General features: G+C 41.1%; 1 long non-coding RNA gene across 1 annotated transcript in view; it reads right to left on the bottom strand.

The window, feature by feature from the left end:
- The window catches only part of LOC311616765, a 347,537-nt gene extending 335,106 nt beyond the window's left edge, over positions 1-12,431 (bottom strand). Inside the window, exon 1 of the long non-coding RNA XR_014793990.1 lies at positions 12,286-12,431. This is a non-coding gene — a long non-coding RNA (uncharacterized lncRNA). The remainder of the gene's footprint in view (positions 1-12,285) is intronic.
- Between the last annotated feature and the right edge of the window lie 11,127 nt (positions 12,432-23,558).

Raw genomic sequence — 23,558 nt, 5'->3', positions numbered from 1 at the left:
TCTGCCTCGGCCCCCACCATAGTGGCTTTATGTGGAAGGACTTCCAAATGGATATCCAAAAGATGTCTGGTCTAATTAGCATATTATAGATAAAATATATGCCCTTAAAAAGTTATATTATTTTACACACTTTAAATTATACAGTACATATTAAAACTCTTGTACTTTGTTTATTTTATTTTTTCTAAATATATCTTATTGATTTTTTTCAAGGAGAGAAGGGGAGAGGAATAGTTAGAAACATCAATGAGAGAGAAACATCGATCAGCTGCCTCCTGCACACCCTCAACTGGGGATGTGCCCGCAACCAAGGTACATGCCCTTGACAGGAATCAAACCTCCTGGGACCCTTCAGTCTGCAGGCCTATGCTCTATCTACTGAGCCAAACTGGTTAGGCACCCCCCCCCCTACTTCTTTTTCTTTTTCTTTTTAAATTATCCACATTTGTAGATATGGCATTAATTCATTTTTCCATTGATTTTTAGAGAGTGAGAGAGGGATATATAGAGAGAAACATCAATGTAAGAAACATCCCTTCAATCACATTCCTTAGGAGCCCTGAGCAGGGATCCAACTTGAAACCCAGGTATGTGACAGGTATGTGCCCTGACCTGGAATCGAACCTGCAACCTTTCTATGCATAGGACCATGCTCACGCTCAACCAACCTATTCACTTCAGTCTGGCTGTTATACAATTTCTGGAATTTTATTTCAATTAATTCTCATAAAGTCTGTGGTTTAGGTATTATTCACATTTTGCTCATGAGAAAAACAACAACAAAAATCTCTTCATTTTGAGACATTATTCTTCCCTCATTGCTGCGTTTTCCTGAGAGCCCTAGAAAGGCTCTTGACAGTGGTTCCTCTAGTATCTAGAGTCAGAGGCATTATCCTCACTACTAACCTCTCCAAAGCCTCCTCTGCACTGGTACTAAGGCTGTCCTGGAGAGTACAGAGGCTAGGAAAAGGAGACAATGAGGTAACTGGAGCCACCATATCCACCTCTCTTCTCTCAGGCTTTCTCCATCATGCTAGAGAAGGCAGTGCCAGCAACTTCCAGCAGCACTGAATTCTGGATAGGCCAAGGTTTGCGGTGTTAGCTCTTTGGACACCAGAAGTGCTGCAGTCTGTCCCTCTCCTGAGCCGCTGCCGCCCAGAAGATTATAGGGCTGCCCTGATGGATAATTTGCATATTGCCCTTTTATTAGATAGGATTGTTAAATAATAACAATTACAGAAGTCTCATCTACACCAGACACTGTGCTAGGTTGTTGGAATGTAGCAAAAAATAAAGCCTGTTTTCACCCTCAAGGGGTTCACAGTGCTATCCAGGAGAATGAGCATGTGAATGTACAGTTAAGACTAGGGTTGTAGGCAATATAACAGAGGGGCATGTTCAGTGTTCTTGAAGTGCAGAGGAAAGACAGTTAATAAGTGTGTGGATTGCCCAGCCAATGTGGCTCAATGGTTGAACATCAACCTATGAACCAGGAGGTCCAGGTTTAATTCCCATTCAAGGCCCAAGCCCGGATTTCAGGATTGATTCCCAATAGGGGGTGTGCAGGATGCAGCTGATCAATGATTTTCATCATTGATGTTTCTATATTGCTTCTCCTCTCCCGCCCTCTCTGAAATCAGTGGAAATTTATATTATATATATATATATATATATATATATATATATATATATATATATATTACATTTGTGTGGATAAGGATGTGATTGAGGATGTTTCACAGAGTGTTTAAACCTGGCCTTGGTGTTTGGAAAGGGTTTAGGTAAGGAGAAATGTGAGAAAAAAAATTGAAAAGGGTACTTAAGGCAGAGAAAAAAGGCTGAGCTTTAGTGGTATGATTGTTCTTGGATGCTTTCCAGTGAAGAAACATTTTTTGGGAGTAGATGGAGAATAAAAGGCAAGAACTGGTAGGAGATAAGCCTGGAAAGGTACCTGAGGACAGAATATGAAGGAGCTAAGAAGGTGTGCTACTTATCCTATAAGTAGGCAGGAGGAATGAATTAGAAAAACTCTTAATACAAATAGACTGGTTGACCAATATATAAATATAGGGATATATTATATATATATATATATATATATATATATATATATATATATATATATATATATATATATAAAATAGAAATGTATATGTATAAAGCTATCTCTGTCTTTCTGTTTATGTATTTTCTGATTAATTTTTATTTTTTCAAAAGTAAATAGGGTGAGAGCAGTGTATGTTTGTTCTCTGTTCACCATTGTAGCCACTGCATGAAGCACAGAACATTGAGGCATTTGATAAAATCTCACTGAATAGATGAATGAATTGGCTATAACCACTATACTTTGCAGTTTCCTGAAGAAGAAAAACAAGAACTTATCTTGAATGTGGGGGGAGGTGGATGGTTTTACAAAGCAGGTGGCATTTAATCTTGGTATTGTAGATGACATTTAGCCTTGCAAAAATGAATCATTCCTGATGGTGAAAACATATGTACATGGAAATGTTGCTTCCCATGGTTTAGTGTGGTAGGAAAGAGCATCAATTCTGGAGCCAGGGTTCAAGTCCTAGATCTGCCATTGAACAGCTGTGGCAGGGGAGGGGGGTGGGGAGTAAGGGCAGGGCATGTTTCTTAGTGTTCTGTGTCTCACTTTTCTCATTTGTAAAATGGGTACAATAAGAGGACTTTCCTTCTAGGATTATATGAAGTTATAAGGTGCTTACCAAAATGATCAGCATATAATAAGCTCTAGGTAAATGTTTGCTGTTATTGGTAGTTTCATTGTTGAGTCCTGAATGCAGTCAGCAGATCACACACTCTGCATTCCTATTACATATAACTGGTTCTTTCTTCAGATATTATATCTGAAGTGTCTACATGAGTCTCTTTGACACAAATCTCTTTGGTGCAAATTGAGGCCAGAAAACTTGGGAGTCACTTCTGAAGAGAAGAGGGAATGACTAAACAAGGGGCATGAGAATACAAAGAACATATCAAATGCCAGGATTCAGAAGGAATTGTTCAAGATACTAATGAGCAGAGAGCAGAGAGATCCGGAGAAACCATGTCAAAGCTTTCTGAGAGAGAGTGAGAGAAATACCTGGGGAATGCCAAAAAGAAAGATGATAAAGAAGAATGACAGCTTCCTGCAGGCCTGGACCAAATGCAACGCAGAATAAGCAACAAGGCAAGAGGAAGGCAATGCATCTTGTTAAGTTTCTTCGAAAAGCTTTAAATCAGCAGTGGGCTCCTGGCTGGGTGAGGCCAGACTCCAACCATTGCAGGTTACCCAGAAGCCACCAGAGAAAAATGGAGAAGGGAAGCCTTGAAGAATGAGCCTGGTCCCTGCTGTGATGTGGTTACCATAGAGACCACTCTCAGTGGTAGCCAGGAAGGCCAGTGCCTGTCCTCGGAGCAGTTAACAAGCTATTAGGCCCCAACACGAAGATGCCAGCAGGTGAGTAGAATGAAGCTGCTAGATCACAGCTGTCTGTTTGCTAAGATCAAACATGGGAAGAAGCAGCCATAAATCAGCCAGGTCACTGGGGCCATTGAGTCAAGTTCAGGGGAGCATGACAGGATTTCTAACCGGTGAGCCAAGGCCCAGAAACTATGGCCCAGAGGGACATGTTCAGAAGAGGGATGCTGATGTTTCCCCAGACTGGCTTGAGGATTCATACAACATGAAAATAAAACAAAACTGCAGCGCCAACAAACAGAAAAACAGGAACTGAGAATGTGGGAAAGAAAAGACCAGCTGAGAAAAGTGCAGGAGGAAGTACAAAAAAGAGTTCACACGGTTGGTGCCTCACATTCAGACAAAACTGAAGAGACAGCCTGGTTTGCAGCACGCAGGAGGACCTGCTCAGTGTAGGATGGCAGAAGCAGGATTGAATCTAGGTCTGTCCCCTAGAAGGGGCATTTGATTCTCCTGGGCTGCTTCTTCAGGAAAGCATCCAAAGGAGGTGAGCCCATGTGCAACTACTTCCTTTAGATGTGATTGCCATTCCAACAGCACAAACATAATGCATCCGTGTGTTCGTTCCCTGCATGTTGAGGCCTGTTCTATAATTGGGTGCAAGTTTTCTGGGGTCCACCCTGCCTTCTGTCAATATGTCTATGTACACAGGTAGCTTAACACTCAAGGTCATTATGTATGTTTCTTAACTACCTAGAGCCCACCATTTGCCTTCTTTCAACCAGGCTGGATTCTGTCTCTCCTGTTTGCCAAGCCAAACATGCAAAGGAAAAATGTGCTATATTTAAAGCAGCACATCTTTCTATATTTGCACATGCCTTTTTCCTCAGTCTGAAAAGCCTCTGCCTACTTTTCAGTTTAGCCAATTTTTACTTCCCTTCAAATTTTAGGTTGATAGCCATCTCTCATTCATTCATTCATTCATTCATTTGTTCATTCATTCATTTTTGTTTGACAAGAGCTAAGTAGTCAACAAGCTCATAGGATACCTTCTGTGAGTCCTTCCTCAGTGTTTCCACATGCCCTGTACTTAACATCTAATAAAACATTTCCCTTGAGGCCAGGACTGTTCATTGATGTATCTGTTGAGATCATTAGATGTTACATTCTTTGAGGGCAAATTGTGTCTTGCTCATAGTCTAACATAGTTTGTAGGGTGCATAGCAGGTGCTTAATAAATATTTATTAAAGAATGGATAAAAAATAAATAACAGTATAGCATTTTTAGTTCTATCCAGGTTTCCATATTCTAAAGGAAATTCTCCAAGCTATCCAGTTGGCATAGGACAAAATGTTTTTGTGCACATTACTTAATAAAAAGAGCTCTGGATCAACTGAAAAATTTAAAGTCAATATTAAATTGATCCTCATCAACACTTTATCCTTTAAACATGGAGACAGAAGGACATTTCTGAAATATATGTATTAGTGTTGCATTTTCTGCTCCAGAGACTCAGCGATTGTTGTCACCTCCAAGTCCAACCCTCACTAATTTAGGGGGCATCCAGCATAATCAGCAACAGGCTTCTTGGCAGCATACATCAGAGACTTTTCTAGAATTTGGGAGAGTCTCTAAGCTGCAAACAAAGCCATTTCCTTTCATGCTCCTTTCTCTTAGAACTCACTGGGCACTATTTAAATTAAACTAAAGAGCTTTACACTATATTTCCAGGACACTGCAGAATCATCAGCAAATTTGTCCTCTTCAACCATGCAGGGAAAGGGTATAGACAACCAAAATGATATCTGTGCAATTATCAGGAACTTCCATCCCATATTTGCTCAGTTTAACAACCATGTAAATCAAGATGTGCTGGGGTAAGGTAGGAAGGATGGAGGGAAGCAGATGAAAAAAAGAAAGAAAAAAAAAGGAAAAAAAAAACAAAACAGAAAAACCCTCTTCTTGATGGAGGAATCAATGTGTAAGAGCTAGATGTACTGGGTGTGTCAATGCTTGGGCATATCAGGAACACAAATGGGCCCATTACTTTGAAGTGTTGGCCGCAATGATCTGTTGAGACTATCTTCAGATAGAATTGGAAAAATGGTTCAAAGCTCTTGCTTATGTAGCAAGAATACTGGTATAGATGCACGTTTGTGTCATCCCCCACCCAAATTCAAATGTTGAAATCCTAATGCCTAATGTGATGGTTTTAGGAGGCAGGGACTTAAGGGGATAATTAGGTCATGAGGGTGGAGCCCTCAGGAATGGGATTAATGCCCTTATAAGAGAAGAGAAAACTGGCTTTCTCTCTGCTCTTTCTGCCATCTGAGAATACAAGGAGAAGATGACTACCCACAAACCAATAAATTAACCCTCACCAGACACTGGATGTGCCAGCACATTGGTTTGGAGTTCCCAGGCTCCAGATCTTTGAGAAATAAAGGCTTGTTGTTTAAACCGACCTGCCCATGGTATTTTTGGAAAAGCAGCTTGAGCTGACTAGGACAGATGTGAAGTCACAGCATCTGGGCTGACTTTCTTCTCTGTTAATTCTGTAGAAAGGTGCAGTGTCACAGCCTGAGTGCCTGCTTACCCAGAATCAGCTGGCGAAAACCAATGCAGTTGTCTTGAATATGTCTTGGAGAAAGATTTCCTTCAGGAGGCTTCACTTTTCTCCCAGTTAGTATGTAGGCTGGACATGGAGTGGGCCTTGATCACTTGGATGCCAAGCCTAATATGCAAAAGAAAAATGAAGGAGACTGCCCAGGAAAAACATCCCCAAATTTCAGGTGAGCATCCTCTAGGCTAAAGCTCCAGGTGGTCCTGATGGTGGTTTGGTGGAAGAAGGTAGGGATGAAGGAGAGGAATGAAGGCTGAAGAAGATTATGAATATTCGTAATACAGAAAGCTTTATCTCAAAGTACACCCCTTTGAGCTTGGTGGGAGGTGTCAGGTTTTAGCTTCCACAGTGTTACCTGAGCTTCTGTGAACCAGGCTGGATTCTGTCTCACCTTTTTCCTTAGATGCTAAAAGAATCCCAGCTAATCAAAGGTGTCATCTGTCAGTCACAGACACCACAATTCCATCCTTAACTTGTTTCTAGTGATTCATAGAAAGTATATTCATGGACCCAACTATTAAAGTCTCTCATATTTTGACCCTTGGGGCCTCCTTACTGTGTGTGTAATCGCATGTAATGTCATAGTAATACCATAAGAACATAGTATTATTTCCATTGTTTTTTAATTCCATGTTTAAAATTAGGTTAACTGTGGATAGGATGCATGCCCAAAACCACACAGCTAGTGGAGCCAAGGTTTGAACCCATTGCCCTGATCTTATATTTTTAAATCCATTCAGCTTTCCCATTTTGAAAGCCAGTTAAAGTTGAGATTTGTGCAATTTAGCCTTATTGAGAAAATTATTTGCTTAAATCCTAACCTTCGTGATATCCTCTGGTCTCCAGCCCATTATTCCCTCTGGACTTGACACACTCCAGAACATGGCTTACACACACCCTCTGGTTGCTCCCTCCTGAGATATTTGGGATCATGTACCTCCACCTGAGTCAATCCTAATCCAAAGCTATTCTTTCTACTTCACACTTTTGAAATATTTTAATTAATTTATTTGTATATTTACAAAAGCTTTGCATACATATCATGCTATCAGATTTAAGAGAAAAATATAAAAAGGAAAATAAAAGTCCTTATCCCTAATATCTCAGTGCATTCACTTCAACTTTTTTTTAGATGTCTATGTCTACATTCTTACACATGTTTGCAACAAAAATTGAACTGTGTTGTACATAAGGTTCTGAAGTCTGCCTTTATGTGTATATGCCATTAAAAACATTGAAAATTCTGTATAAACATTTTATTTAATGACTACATTATTTGAATGTGAAAACTTCAGTAAAACATCTTTCTCATTGTTAGGAAATGTAGGTTGTTTGCTTTTTTCCAAATTGTAAGTAATGTGGAAATACACATGTTTATTCACGAGTCTTTGTCATTTCTATTTTTAAGATGGAATACTGAAAACTGAGTTTTGAAATCAAAAGTTGTGAAGTCATTTCAGGCTCTTCCAGATAATTTATATGAGTTAAATTTTCAGTATCAGTGTTCAATTCTACACTGGAAAATCATTTTTCCTGGAAGGTCCCCTCAAAGTGGTCATGAAGGGCAATCTAGATCATCTTTCATTTGTTTGAATAGCAACTGACTTTATCTAGGCTTGACACATGGTTAAGCTGTATTTCCCAGAGCACTTACAATTAAATGGGGGCTTGCAACTGAATTTTGGCCAACAGAATATGGGTGGAAGGAATGTAGACAGCTTTCAAAAGGCCCCTAAAAATCTTCCTTTTTATCCCCTTCAGAAACCTCAGAAGCCACATATTAGAAATGATGGTGACATACATAAGACAGAAAAAAAAAAGAAAAAAAAAAAAAAACCACAAAAAAAACCTGAGTTCCTGAATGACTGCATGAAGAACAACAATGCACTTTTATTTTGTTAAATATTAAGTTGGGAGAAGCTGTTGATTAAGGCAACTACTATTGCTTATCCTATCTAACACAGGGAGGGAGTGTCTGGTTTACTCAATGGTCCCCAAATCAAAATTTGGGGCTTAGCTGGTTCTTTGTGTGTCAGCCGCTTCGTATCCAGCAGACATTAGGGCTCCTCTGGGTGAGAGCTCATGTATGCTTGTAGAATGAATGAAACCATACAGGAGCCTTGGGATTTCAACAGGCTGACAAGTAAACAATGTTTCCTCTGCCATCTGAAATGGACCATGCCCTGGCCTCTGCCCCCACTATATGTACATTCTTCACCCCCTGAACAAGCCCATCTCAACTACCCATGGTCTCCGTACATGGCCCCCACAAGAAAAGCCCGATGCTGGGACCGCCCTTTAGAACAGAGGCTGCTATGCAGAGAAGAGGTGTCCCCAGCACAGTCTTTTCTCTTCTCCTGCCGACGCTAATTACAGTTTGCTAAATGCAAACTGGGGAAACATCTCGCCCACCCAAAAGAGTTCCAGAATTAGGTTTGTTGTCTTCACAGTAATCCAGAGCAGAAAAAGCTCCTCCTCCTTCTAAGTCTTTTTTTCTCCCAATGTATTTGGAAAACAGAGAGGTGCACTCATAGAGAAGGTGAGATTGAAACTGCCAATCTCCCCAACCTTAGGCCCTTTCTTTTGGTGGCTGGCTCTGAGGCAAAGCTGGAGCAGAAGTGAAGGCGTGCAGAAGACACCGTCGGGCTGGCAGGGGGCTAATTACCAGTAGATGTGTGCAGCACTGTGGTGGCTGACTGGGAATGCGGTTACACAACTAATTATATTGGCACAACAAACTGGAGCTTCCTTGAAGGGCCCCCGCCCATGGGACCACCATGCTGTCATTTTGCTACACAATTATTCCTATCTTCCATTTTAGTATCACTTGTTGAATCTCCTCCCTCTGTTAAAATCCTTCTCCTCCTTCTAGAACATCACTAAGAGTCACACCTGGAGCAGGCTTTTCTGGTTTTAAGTGTGTTCTGTAGCCCCTAGCATACAACCACGTGCCATATCCCCATCCACGCGAATCCATCTTTCCTCTGTGCTGTCACTGGACATAGCATGGCCTCTGTGACGCTGCTTCCAGGGTCTGGGCTGCAGGTGTCAAACCTGGGAAACAGAATTGATGGGTACCAAAGGTCTTTTCAAGTTTCAAAACATTATTTTTTGAATACTTGGAAATAATTTTTTTAAATATCATAGCCTAGTGGAAAGACAGTGGCTTTGACACCAGAAGAAGAGTCTGAACATCCAATCAGTGGCTTTTGGCTGAATGATCTGGGGAGGACTTACCTGTCATGTCTCTGGGCCTCAGTTTTCCTATCTGTAAAATGGTAGTAGTGCTGACATCCCTTCACAAGCCTGCAGAGTAATGTAAGTTAGGTCGTGCCTGTGAAAGCACTTTGTAAATGATGGCATTCAGGGTTTATATTAGCCATATTCATTTGTAAAAAGCCTGAGCCTCTCCCTACTCAGGGAATACCCTCACCACTGCTGGGTTATCCATCTCCACACACACAACTCAGATTTTGAGGATAGTGCCTAACAGCCTGAGCAAAGACCTTCATTGAGAATCTCCAGGCAGCTTCACACTAATAGTGGTGATAGCTCTGGCCACCCTTTCCTGGGTACCAACCACTTGTTAAGCTTTAGCTAGGCCCTTGCCACATAAACTGAGTGAAAGACTTAAACAGGCTTAAGGTCAAGTCCTGGATTTGCAAATGAATATTTATGTGATCTTGAGAAAATTGCTTCACTTTTTGACTCTTCATTTCCTTGTCAATAAATCAGCAGTGATAGGGCCTACTATGAGGGGCTGTTGTGGAAACCCACTTACAGCATGCAGACACAATGAATAGAAGGCACGCAACAAAAATGAGTCTCTTTCTCCTACATTCCTTTCAGCACCAAGAATGTAGAATTCCACAATATGAGACATTCATGCAAATAAATAGGAGTGTGATAGATGACGGGCAACTCCTAGGGGAGTGATGTCAGAGAAAGATTTTGCCAGAATCTCTCTTCCAGTATCACAACGGGACCCCTGCACAAGCCATTCACCCATGGTGCTCATCACCACAATATTTTACAGTGAGCATTTATTTTTTTTATTAAAAAAATAGAGTATTCGCAACTATGCGTGTGATAAATATGCCGGCTTTAAACCTTTTAGAAATATTAAAGGTTTCCCAGCTCAATGTTTGACAGACTTGATTAATCCTTTCCACACAGACACTCAGGAAGATAGCCGTGGTTGGGTTTTAAAGCTCCAGGAGTGCTCTCGGACAAAGGGAAAGAAAGGGAAAGAGCTTTCAAAGGAGAGAGAGAGATCCTCATGCCACACAGAACAGACAAAGAATTCAAAGACTCGGAGGCTTCACGGTACATGGAGAGTTGGGAGCTGGGGTGGGGCTGAGGGGGAGAACAGCGCTGTAAAATCTCTCTCCTCTGGAGGAGCTTTAAAATGAAAGGCCCCTGTCTAGCCTGACCACATTAGTCTAAGAGTTTTCTTCTAAGCTGGGTTCCTAAATGGATGATGTGGGAGGGAGCACTGGCAGGGCAGACCCAGGGCAGTACAAACCCAGAGAAGAATGCAATGCAATGCAATGTACCATCGCCCCTTCTCATCATCCAGGACTATTCTCCAGCCCACCGCCTGCTCTCTCAGTCACCAGGGCTATTTCCCGTGGGGACCCCTCCAATCCCCAACTGGAGTTTCAGCTCCTCTAAGAAACAGGAAATACATTTTGGCTATTATTATTATTATTATTATTATTATTATTATTTTGCCTCTCAGTAGCTACCCTATCGTTTGTATAGAACAGGTGCCTAGCAAACATTTTTTTTTTTTTAAATAGAGTCGGTGTTTGATGAATTCTTAACAAAAAGACCTAAGGATACATGGGACAAAACCCCTACTTAAGAGTAAAGCTTTAGAAATTACTAAGAGATTTTGCCTCCTTCTGATTCCCACTCCACAAATGAAAACTGAGCTTAGAAATGAAACCATTGAGATTTCCAAATAAATCCTCATTTGACAGACAGTTACTGGCCATCCTGACTGACATGGACATGGTCCCCAGCTTAGCCACAGTGCCTGGAAAGGTGACTTGTCCTCGTGTGTGAGGCACTAGGATGGATGTGCATATGGGAAATCATGCAGGACAAAGGAAGGTACCCCAAGCCCACCATTTTGGCTCCTGGGGAATGTTAATTAGAAAGCTTTGAAGATGAGTGGCAGACCCTTGAACTGCACACTGAAGGACGCTGGGAAGATAGCCAAGGGAAGGATGCACCCCCCCATATCACGTGTACAGTCTTGAGCTGTAAATTTCCACGTAAATTACAAATAAAACACTTGCTCTGCTAAGTAGCCTCCCCCACAAAACCTCGAGGTGTCTGTCCACTCCGCTGTGGTGTTTTTCTTTGACATTCAGGTCAATCACCAAAGCCAACTCCTACTTCATTTATATGGAAACATTTCCCAACACAAAACACTGATGTATTTGATACATGATATGAGGGGGGGCAAAGAAGTAATTCAATTATGTGACTTAATCATTTCAAATGGCTGATGTACAAGGATCACAGGATGCCACCCCACTTTCAACTGAGGGCAAATAATTGTTCCATAATTTCTTAATTCTCCCACAAGACACTTTAAATTAAGGAACGTCAATTTGCCAAGCCAGACTGCATTGTATTCTTAAATTGGGCCTGAAATAGCCACACGATGAAAGGTAATAAGGCAGAGAGCAGAGCCCAGAGTGCCTGGTGCTGTGCAAAATTGTTTAATACAGTCAGACCCTTTAATCTTCATATCTACTGATGCAGAAAGCAGCATATTTCTGTCACTTATGATAAGAAACATTACTCTTTAAATTCCTTGGTGAGGCCTGCCGATCTTAGACAGCCAAGATAGCAGGAATCTCCATTTCTGTGTCTGTGAACATTTCTTTTTCCCCCCTTAAATTGGTTTTATTCTAATCCATTTAGTCTCCAATCTAAGTCAGAGACAAGTAACCCTGACTGCAACCACACAGGAGAACAAAGGCTTGTGCCTTTAAGTTCTCAGATTCCCCTTGCCACCACCTCCTTGGATAAGTCAGTAGTGATTAAACAAAGAATGAACCTGAGAGACCGAACTACTAAAGGACCAGCAGTTAGTCCCAGAAAGTAAGAGAATTGGAACAGCTTTTGAGAGATACAAAATCATGCTCAAAAGTGGAGGGTGCAGAAGGGGGAGATGGGGATGATTTGAATTATTTGCATAAAAGAACCAAGCAATTTACTCACGGGGTGTCCTAAAAAACAGTTTGGTCAATGTGTTCAGGCTGGGTGGGGGTGATGCTGGAGAAAGTCGGGTCCTGAGGTCTGGACTGAAGAAAGTGGATGATGTTTGCCCAAGATTGCCAGGGCCACGAATCAGGAATAGTCATTGAGAAAAGCCAAGGACATAGCTGCAATGAAAGAAGTATATGTCAGTTTCAAAAGCAAACCACTGAAGGAGAAAAGAGGATGAAGTACACAGTTGTCACAATGGAGCATCTTTCTGAGGCAGATGTGATGATCCATGAGGTGGACCTGGGGCACAGAGATCATAGGAATCATGCCAGGATAAACAAAAGGGAATGTGTGCCTCTGTACCTAGCCTTGTGCTGGACAATATAGAGGGTACAAACTAAGCATAAAACATTTGCAAATCTTTAGTTTAAGAATTTGGACTGGGCCGAAACCGGTTTGGCTCAGTGGTAGAGTGTCGGTCTGCGGACTGAAAGGTCCCGGGTTAGATTCTGGTCAGGGGCATGTACGTTGGTTGCGGGCACATCCCCAGTGGGGGGTGTGCAGGAGGCAGCTGGTCGATGTTTCTCTCTCATCGACATTTCTGGCTCTCTATCTCTCTCCCTTCCTCTCTGTAAAAAATCAATAAAATATATTTTTAAAAAAAGAATTTGGACTGGGTTATACATACATAGTCTAAAATTCAACAGTACAGATTATACATTTTTTTCCTGGAGTGAATCTATCTGTAGAATAAATACCTAGAAGGAGAATTATTGGGTAAAAGAAACATCTTTTAAATTTTGATAGATGCTGTCAAATTACCATTTACAAAGGCTGCACAATTTTATACTATCTACAGCAATATATGAAAGGATAACTTTCCCATGCTCTCACCAACAGAGCCAATCACATTTCTTTCTTTTTTTCTTTCTCTTTCTTTCTTTCTTTCTTTCTTTCTTTCTTTCTTTATTTATTTTTTACAGTTTTTTATTTAAAGAGACATGAGATATAAGGCATACAAATGGCAATCATAGTGCTAATATTTAATGAATGATCACAGAAGTTTAGGTACAGTTTTTAGTCTCTATATTAATTCATTTATTCCTAACAGCAACCCACTGATGTAGACTATTATTACCAACATTAAACAGATAAGAAAATAGGAACAGAGAATGTAAGGATCTTGTGCATGGCTGAAGCTATGAAAGACAGAGTTGGGATTTCAACACTGGCACTGAGCAGTTTTTTGAAGCCCAAACTCTTAACCGATAGCTCTTTTTCCAGAAGGTGGGATGTTATCTATGGTGTGTGTTATAACAGGTACACAAATAGGAAATCTGAGTTGGGGTATGAATGCAGAAAATCAGAGAGACCAGTTCTTTCCACTTAATGAAAGTAGACACAGGCTATTAAGTGGGAAAAGTTGGGCTATCATGATTGATAAGGAGCATTGACATGTTTTTCTGATTTTTTCTTATCTCACTGTAAAAATCATTCTATAAGTGTTCATGATGAATTAGAATGGTTAAAGCTTTGAAACTGAATGTGTGGTATAGTCAAGTGAATGCGGCACATTAAGTACCATAGACTGGGTTCAAATCCAAGTTCTATCACTCTTTAGCTGGATGACCTTAAGCAAGTTATGTACCTTTTCTGAAACTCACTTTAAAAAAAAAGTGAAATGAAAAAAGAAAAAGGAGCCTATAACCCCAGAAAGGTTTTTATGACAACTATATAATAAATATCATTAGTTGCAAACAATTTTTACCTACCTATTTGACCTTATTCCTCCATGCTTCTCTTTACAGACCCTCTGCTTTCATCAAATTAGTGTCTTTTCTTAAACATGATGGGATTTTCCAGTCACTTCCATTTCTGCATCCCACTCTCTCATGCTGAAATACTCCCTCCCAAGTCATATCTGTAAGAATTCTACCATTGCACTGGCATGTGTGCTTCAGTTGGTTGGAGCATCTTTCTATACACCACAAGGAGGTGGGTTTGGTCCCACTTTAGGGCACATGTGGGAGACAACTAATTAATGGTTCTCACATCGATGTTTCTCTCTTTCTCTCTCTCTCTCTCTCTCTCTCTCTCTCTCTCTCTCTCTCTCCTCTCTCTCTCTCAATTTTTAAAAGAAAATAAAAAATAATTCCACTAGTAAGCCAGCTAAGTCTGCATTAGATGCTAGCAACTACACAAAGTGTGGCTTCACCAATGCCCTTTGCAAACCTTCCCCTAAGTGGTTTGAATTCCTAAGTACTATTGGACTCTACTACTTTTAAGATATTAATCATAATAATACCAGTAAACAAGGACTTTAGTGCATACCAGGCACTGTTTATAACACTTTATATATTTCTACTTCAGTTAATCCTCTCCACTTGTGATAGGCATTGTTATTATCCCCACTTAGACATAGTCATGTATGTCGGTCATATTTGCAGGTCTTTTCTGCACAGCTGGACTGAAGGCTCAAAAGGGCAAAGAGAATCTGTGCAAAATATTTAAATATGTATATTTAGAAGTCAAAGAACCTGGGTTCAAGTCTTGGTCCTACTGCTGTGTGATATTTGGCAAGTTATTGAATATCTCCAGGCATCAGTTTTAATTTAAAGAAGGATATGCTGATAATACCTATTTTGAATAGTCATTATAAGGTTTAACATAGTTTGTAGATAAAAGAATTTGAAACAAGGTGTGGCAAATGGTGAGCATTTAAATGTCAGCTTCTGTTATTATTTAAATAGCTATATATGTTTTCCAACAAAATGCTTGCTTCACAACTTCACATCCCTATTTCCTCTCCCTGTGCCACTTTTTCCAACCTTCACCCATCACTTCACTACCAACTCAAAGAACTTAAGGTCTAGGTCTCTGGTATCTACCTCCAGCATTTCCTGCCCTCTCACTATGAACAGCTCCCTTTTTCACCTCCTCTATTACTTTATGCCCAAGTCTCTTGTACCATTTATCTCATCATGGTGCAACTTCTTGTTATAATCCCTGCTCAGAAAAATGAGTTCCCCGAGGATGGACAATATCTTGTTTATGTTTAATCCCTAATACTTTAGTACATTGATAGCTACCAGAGTCTGAGTGCTCATTATATGCCTGTTAAATGAATAAACAGATGTTTTAAAATAAATACCCAGTCCTGTCCTATGTGACTAAGTTGGTTGGGTGTCATCTGAAGCAACAGGAGGTTGCTAGTTTGATTCATGTTAAGGGCACATGCCCAAGTTGTGGGTTCCATCCCCAGTAAAGGACTTGAAGGAGTCAGCCAATCAATGTTTTGCTCTCACATTGATGTTGCTCTCTTCCTCTCCCTTCCTCTCTCTCTAAAAATCAATAAAATATTCTTTTAAAAGTAAAACCTTATACAATAAAGGGCTAATATGCAAATTGAAAACAGCAGAATGACCTGTCCCTATGATGTGCACTGACCACCAGGGGGCAGACGCTCAATGCAGGAGCTGCCCCCTGGTGGACAGTGTGCTCTCACAAGGGGAGTGCTGCTCAGCCAAAAGTCCTGGCCTCCAGAGCAGCACTAAGGATGTCCCACTACAGGGAGTAGGCTGTCAGTTGGACATCCCCTGAGGGCTCCTGAACTTCGATAATGTGCAGGCAAGGCTGAGAGAATTTCTCAAATGCACAAATTCCATGCACTGGGCCTCTAGTTAATTAATAAATACTCAAATGATAAGAGAGGAAAAAGTACCAATTCTTTGCTCACTACTATGTAATTCACCAAAAAGTCATTCAGTCTCCCAATCAAAGCTTAGAAAAGAAACCCTACTAAAACTAAATGTTTTATATAAATAGAGGAGAAGGCCGAAACCGGTTTGGCTCAGCAGTAGAGCATAGATCTGCGGACTGAAAGGTTCCAGTCAAGGGCATGTACGTTGGTTGCGGGGAACATACCCGGTAGGGGTGTGCAAGAGGCAGCTAGTTGATGTTTCTCTCTTATCTACGTTTCTAGCTCTCCCTTCCTCTCTGTAAAAAATCAATAAAATATAAAAATAAAAATAAAAAATAGAGGAGAGGGTCCTGTCAGGGACCCATGGCATTACTATCAGCCACACATACACTGGCCATGCTGCCAAGCTATTGATGTTTTAGTGATCGACATTGTAGAATGATAGAATAACCAGCAGTTCATCAACTGAAGACACTAACAAGCACACTGGCTGCTCAGATATAAGCAGAGCATGTGGAAGGAAAATAATAATTAACTCATAAGGAGAGGGGCAAGTAAACATTCTACTAAAAGGGGGAAAAACTCCCAAACAAATATAATCTCCTTCCATTACGCTATGAGCATTAAAATTAATGGTAATGGTGTTGGTTTTTCTGTGGTTTGGATAGTCATTGTATTTAACAAGCCGAAGTTAACTTCACAGGGAAAAAGGAAATAAATTAAATGTGCGGTGTCTCCGGAAACTTCATTTTCTGAGTGAATAGCCAAGTTGATGCACATCACCAGAGTGTCTGACAATCAGGTTTCCATACTGGTGTGTTCTAAATGGGAAAGGAAGCCAACTCTTCATTTAAATTATATTGCAAATCACTTCTTGCCTGCTGAATGGCATTCAGCTGCAGTAGGTGGCTTTCACTGTTGGGCCCCCAAATAGGACATTGGCTGATTAATGCTAATTTGAAATGTTTTCTTGGGGGGGAAGGGGATGGGCACACTATCTTGGTGCATGTGAGGCGGAGGAAATTTTATGGCGGGTGACTGACTCAAAGGCCAACAGCATATTTGCCATCAGATAAAAATGCACATTCACAAACATACCAAGACAAGTCAATTATTCCCTGATTCACCGTTCCCTGGGTCCCTTTGTGTAAAGAAAACTATTCATGCTCCCCATCAGACGGATACACAGAATCATAGCAAACAGGCCCCCGATTCAGCTAGTCTATATTATATTTCCCAGGACACCTTCCTCTGTGGAAGTCATTAGTTTTGGTCTTTTAGTTCCCGATTTATCAAAACAGACATTTTGCTAAGTGAGCTCAGTTTTAGCTCCAGACACAGAACAGTTAGGAGACGCAATTTTGATCAGCTGGAAAAAGGAAACAAAACATTCTTTGTAATTTTTGGATGTGAGTGACCGGGAATTTGTGTTTCTCTACCTTGATAACTGATAGGTGGATAAAGACTAAAATCAGTGCTCAAAAGCTTATGATTCTTCCCCCCTTCCCTCACGAATAGTTCAAAGAAACAAATGCATCCTTGTGTTTTAATTACTCCCAATATAATGCACTTGAAACAGATCGTTCAAAAATAAGGAAATTAATCAGAACTGACATCTGAAAGAATTAGCATGAGCTATCATATTTCACTTGTTAAGTCAGCAACACTCTTTAAAAAAAAATAATACTCAGTGTGATTTATCTAATTTAGGGCTTGGGAAGGCAGCCCTGCTCCCAGGTTCCCAGTCACACTGAGCATGCTCCCTGGACATTGCTGTCACTGACAATAACGAGTGTGCGGCACAGAGCTGGGCATGCTTGAGTCAGACACTCTGGCATGGAATCCTAGTAACAGTATCCTTCTTGCAGGGTTGTTGTGAGGATTTGAGGTAAACTAACTTGCCTGTCATTAAGTAGGCATGCCATAAATGAGAGCTACTATGAGGTTGTCCTTAAAACAGAACTCCTTTCGGCTTTATTCTGCCATACTACGATATAGTTAATACTACCATATAGATAATCCATGAGTAGTCCTAGGATATCAGTTCTCAGTATATCTAATGGGCTAATTTATACATACATAAATAGCCAGTGTGCAATAAGGCCACATTTTTCTGTTGTGTGTTTAACTCAATGTGAAAAGCTAATTTCCATGTGGGTCTTTGACCTTTGAAATTACTGGGTGTACTGCTCTCAAGTGACAGGGTCTTTTCTATACCTGACACTGATTTGCAAAATTAGATGTCTGGAGGGCTGAAACATAATTCTTATGAACAAGACAACAGTGTAACAAGCCAGGGACTATCTCAATAAACTTGACGACAGACAAGTCTTGGTGGCCATCAAGTGACCAGCCTTCTGCCATCACAGGCTTGTGGAGCAGCTCAGGACGGTTATGCAGGGGAGCATGGACAGGCCTGTGAGCAGGTTGCACAGCTATCATGAGTACACGAGGTGCTCTGCCCTGGAATGAAGCTGTGGCTCTCAAACTGCATGTGAGACTCACCAGGGGAACATCACAAGCCGCTGAAGTTTGGGGTCCATCAGACCCAGTGAGTCACAACTGGAGTAAATAAATGTTCTGATTGGTTGATGGGGGAAGGAAAGCTGGACAGTAACCATGGACACACACTTCCTCCCCCAGCCTTTGAGAGGGATGGGGATGTTGGTAAGTTCTATGAATGCTTATGCAGTGCAGTAGTTTGGAAGTTTGTAATTAACACCTACTATACGCCAGAAATTGCCAGGGTGCCTAGGATTCAGAATTATACCAGAAAGGGTCCAAGTGTTAAGGAATTTACCATCTAACTGAAAGAGAAGAGCAAGTAAACAACTTGTAATATTGGTTGTGCATTAGAATAGGAAAGCAAAAGAGCTGAGGCAGTTGAGGCAGGACTGTGGGTTGGGAATAGCTGAGAGTAGCATAGAGTCAAGGTGAAAAAAACATGGACTCCAGAGACAAGGGCCAGAGGGTAAGCCAACTTCCACTCCTTCCCAGCTATGTGACCCTGAATGAGGTATTTAACCTCTTGGTGCTTCATTTTCCCATCTTCAGAATAAAAGTGATAACACTACTTGTAGGGTTGTTGTGCTGATTAAATGAGATAATCAATGTAAAGCACTCCAAACAACATGTGGTTCAAGGTGAGCACTCAGTAAGTATCAATTGCTACTATTATCATCTGATTTCAAGCAAAGGCTATCAGCTCTACCTAATTCATTAGGGTGGAGGGGAGAGGAGAAGGAGAGGGTAGATTATTAAGGGGAGGTTTCCACCATAGTTGAAAGCAGATCTTGCTATTCGAAGTGTGGTCCCTACTGGAGCCCTGCCAGTGTCATTTGGAGGCTTGTCAGGAATGCAGAATATCAGGCCTTACCCCAGACCTACTGAATCAGAATCTGCATTTTAACAAGACTCCAAGTAATTATTCTGAGCAAACTTTAAAGATTGAGAAACGCTGGTGGAGAATAGTATTCCTGAGCTGCACAAATCAGAAGAGCAAACACACAGGCCAAGGTATTCCGATATGCATGGTAGGGCTGTGGAGTCTGAAGCAGGAAGTGGTGGGAGAGAACAGGAGGTGTGGGCCAGCATGGCCACTGGAGGAGGGCTGAGCCTCAGGCATCCAGGTTTGCTGCAGCAAGGACAGGGCTGGGGTCGAATTTTATTTGAGAAAGTTCATCTAGCAGGCTGGGTGTGGGCTAGAGGTCTAATTCACCATATATTACCAGAGCCAAGGACAGTGCCTGGCACACAACTCATGGGATAAAGCTGGCTGCATGAGATGAGCATATCTCTGAAGTTCCTGCTTTACAGTTTACAGGCCATATGACCTTGGCCATACTTTCAGGCCTGAGTTTTTCCATGAATAAACCAAGTATGAAATAGTCTACCCAGCATCATTGTCATGTGAATGGGGCACAGAGTGATCCTAGGTTAATGCTCAGCCCAGGGTATGTACTCAGTGAGTGGTGACTGCTACTACTAATATTAATACTGCTACTATTACTATTATCACATGCTTGTAGACTTAAAAACTAGCATCAAGGCCAAACAAGTTAGGGAAAAGGGACTTTATCATAAAAACATGATTATAGTTAGCTTTTTGATAACTATAGGAAATACATTCTGTGTCAGTTAACAGAAACTCTTGGAGCAACATGACTTGATAGAGAAATCTGAGAGACAGCATAGCAGTTAAAGGTGTAGACTTTGGACCAACCCCCAGCTTCTCCACTTATTTGCTATGCAATCCCGGGTAAATACATAACATCTCTGGGTCTCAGCTCTCTCATTTGTAAGGTGGGAGTGTTAATAGCAATCTGCCTTGTGGAATTGTTGAATATTAAATGAGGTAGTGTGCATAATGTATTTAGATGTGCCTAACAGTATGTGAGCACTCAATCGTTAACTATTGTGATTATTGTTTTGGTTTTTCACTGTGTGTGTGTGTGTGTGTGTGTGTGTGTGTGTGTGTAAGGCAAAATCAGGAAACTAGCAGAAGCACAAAACACTGGGCCCCTGGTCTGTCTGCATGTGGCTAACAATGTAACCAACTCCAAAGAGAAGAGAGACTCGCCCCTCTCATTATTCCTAGCACTGGGCAATTCCGAGATGCTGTCTGGCAATCCTAATAGCTACAGGCTGGCTATTTAATGACTTACAAAAACAACAAGAAAGAGGAACCATCATTTGATGCCTAAAAGTGACATAAAACGAAAGAGAAGGTTTGAGTGTGTAAAAGAACGTATTGTTCCGTTCCTTATGCCAATTAGTGTAATCAGCAGAGATACAGCACAGTGCGAGGGCATATCCGGGACTCCTTCTCCTGTTCTATCAAAGGATAATATATATTTTCACCTTCAGAAAGGTTAGGTAATTATAAATGTATTCTCCTTACTCATAATATTTTAAGCAAGTAATTGTTGCCCATGGGAAAATGTTTAATTATTTCTGATGAACAGTAGTGGCACAGAAACATGAGAACATGACAGGCAGAGTGGAAACCGCAGCCCAACTCTTAATTGTGTGGGAATCTTGTCTTTTTGTGGTGGAGGGGGAAAAAATCCCATATTGATTTTTCTCTCAATTGATTTCACAAAATGTTCAGTTTAGCAGCGCTGAATCCCTCCAATTATAGCATCTTGGTTTCCATGGCTAGAGCCTGCCTCATGCCTCCATGACAGAAGCCTCACACCATGTAGGGTTAGGCTGCCCAGCTAGGCCCCATCCATAGACACTAAAGCCTCATAACTGTGCCCCTCCCATCCCCGAGGCCCATATTTTAAAAGTGGATAGGGAAATGCGAGAGAATGCAGCTTTGGGGTGACACAGACAGGTGGAGGAGCCCTTTCTTATTCTATATATGCTTCGGAGGCCCATCAGAGGAGGGGGGCTTGAGGAAGCTTGCGGATGAGAAGCACCCTGTTGTGGCTGGGACTCCCAAGACTCAGCTAGGGGGGTGGCTTACCAGAAGCTACACAGCAAAAGCCGGTCTTAAAAGAAGATCTTTGGACTCCAAATCCAGGTTATTTGGGAAGAGAAAGAGAAGCAAGTTGAACTGGGAAGAGCATAGGCTTCAATCCCAGTGCAGCTGGCATGACAATCTGAGAATTAGTCTTTCAGAAGAACATGGGTTCCCAGCCATTGGCAGAAAGGGCTAAAGGGGTAACAGTCAGGAGGCTGCAGACAAGCCCCCTAGGCTCCCTTCCCTGTAGGTGGCACCTATTGTCTCCATTCGGAGTGGCCAAGCAGGGAAGAGCAAGCAACTTGGGACTCACACAAACTTAACTTCAAACCTGCCTTTTCCTAACAATGCTGTGAAATAAGCAGAACTGTCACATTTTTCATATTTTGGAAACTGAGGCTCATAAAAATTAGGAGGCTTTTTCCCCAAGACAGAGTGTAACTAGGACTTTAACCCATCTCATTTTCATGCCCACCACAACCCACTGCTGGAATAATTCCATTGAAAATATTTTCCCCCATCCTGTGTGGCTTAGTTTTTTGAGGTTTGCCACATGCACCAGGAGTTCTCTGTCAGAACACATGCCCAGGTTTCAGGCTCAATCCTTAGTAGGGAGCATGCAGACAACAGTCCATCAACGTTTCTATCTCTCTCTCCCTTTCCCTACCTCTCTCTGAAATAAATAAAAACATTCTATATTACATTTACAAAGTGATAATAACTTCAAAATAAATCAGTCATTTTATACCTTAATTTTTAATTTACTCATGCATTAAAGACTGTGGTTATACACATTACGATGCTAGTCAACTCTTCTTAAAAGAAATTTTTTATTAAGACAATTATAGATTCACATGAAGTTTTATGAAGAAACAGTGAGGTCCCATGTGTTTTATAGTCAAATTTTGATGAAAATTTTATATCAAATATGGGAGACTTTATAATAAAAAAAAGAAAAACAGTGTCAAGCAGCACAAAAGGTGGTTAAGTCTGTAGGCCTTTAAGTTCCATGTTGGCATTGTGATCCCAGGAATTTTCTGGCCTTTCTGTGCTTGAGCAGTGCACTGTGGGATGTTAGGTGTCCCCAGAAAAGACCTGGGCTTCCTGCTGCATCTTTATTTGGAGCCAGGATAGGAGTCACCTGACAATCTGGGGAAAGCTGGAGCTTTGTTATCAAGGTGCCTCCAAGAATGAGAAATGCCCTGCTCTAGGACATCAGCCTGGCCCCAGTGAGTCTGCATAGCAGACAAGGCTGGATAACTTTATCAAGACTGCAGAGGTAACTCCTAAACACATTGGCTTGCCTCTTTTTTCCACATTTGTGAAAAAAAAAGGGGGGGGGGGATGCTTATAGCCACCTCACTGATAACAGTGTGAGGTGGCTATAAGGGGGATTAAATTAGTTCTTACATATAAGGTGCTCAGAACATATAACCAGCTAACCTTTGATATTCCTGACATGTGTCTACATTTTTTTGTGTGTATATACTAACTCAGAAAACAAACTCAAATCTTTCCCCACCCCCTTTGGGGGTAAGAGACTGGAAATAAGGGTGGAGTTTTTTTTGTTTTAACTTAAATAACATTTGCATAATGGTATTATTCATCCATATCATCAATCAATGGGTTCTTTCAGATGTAGAAAATTCAATTTTTTAATACCAGATTACCCTGCATGTGGGGAAGATGTTCAAGGACACCAGCAGTTTCTTGCAAATGTGGATATTTTATTCCTTTCTTTCTTTTATAAAGTCTCCAATAGAGAATGCAGGATAAAAAAAAAAATTTCCTCACGAAATAGGATCTATTTCCTCATTTCATCTATGTGTGAACTTTGCATGTTCTAAACCAATGGGGATGGGAATTGCTTCTGGATCCTGCAGGCAAAATGAAAAGTGTCTGATCTGACTTCCTTGTCAGATGTGGAAGTCCTTAGAAATCCTTTCACTGTCATAGTCAGCAAATGCCTCTCCAAAGAACACAAGCTGTTTTTATGTCCTTCTTACTAGTAAATAATTAGGGCAGATGAAGGTGTAACAGAGCAAAGGGCAGAACAATGGAAGGTGTCTTATGTGTCACTGAGCTTGACTCCCCCACCCCAAACCATTCACATACAAA

Source organism: Pipistrellus hanaki (assembly GCF_964339955.1).
Source record: "Pipistrellus hanaki genome assembly, chromosome: 2".
Taxonomy (NCBI): Eukaryota; Metazoa; Chordata; class Mammalia; order Chiroptera; family Vespertilionidae; genus Pipistrellus; species Pipistrellus hanaki.
The sequence above is the reverse complement of the archived record's forward strand: the minus strand, read 5'-3'. Positions and strand labels throughout refer to the sequence as shown.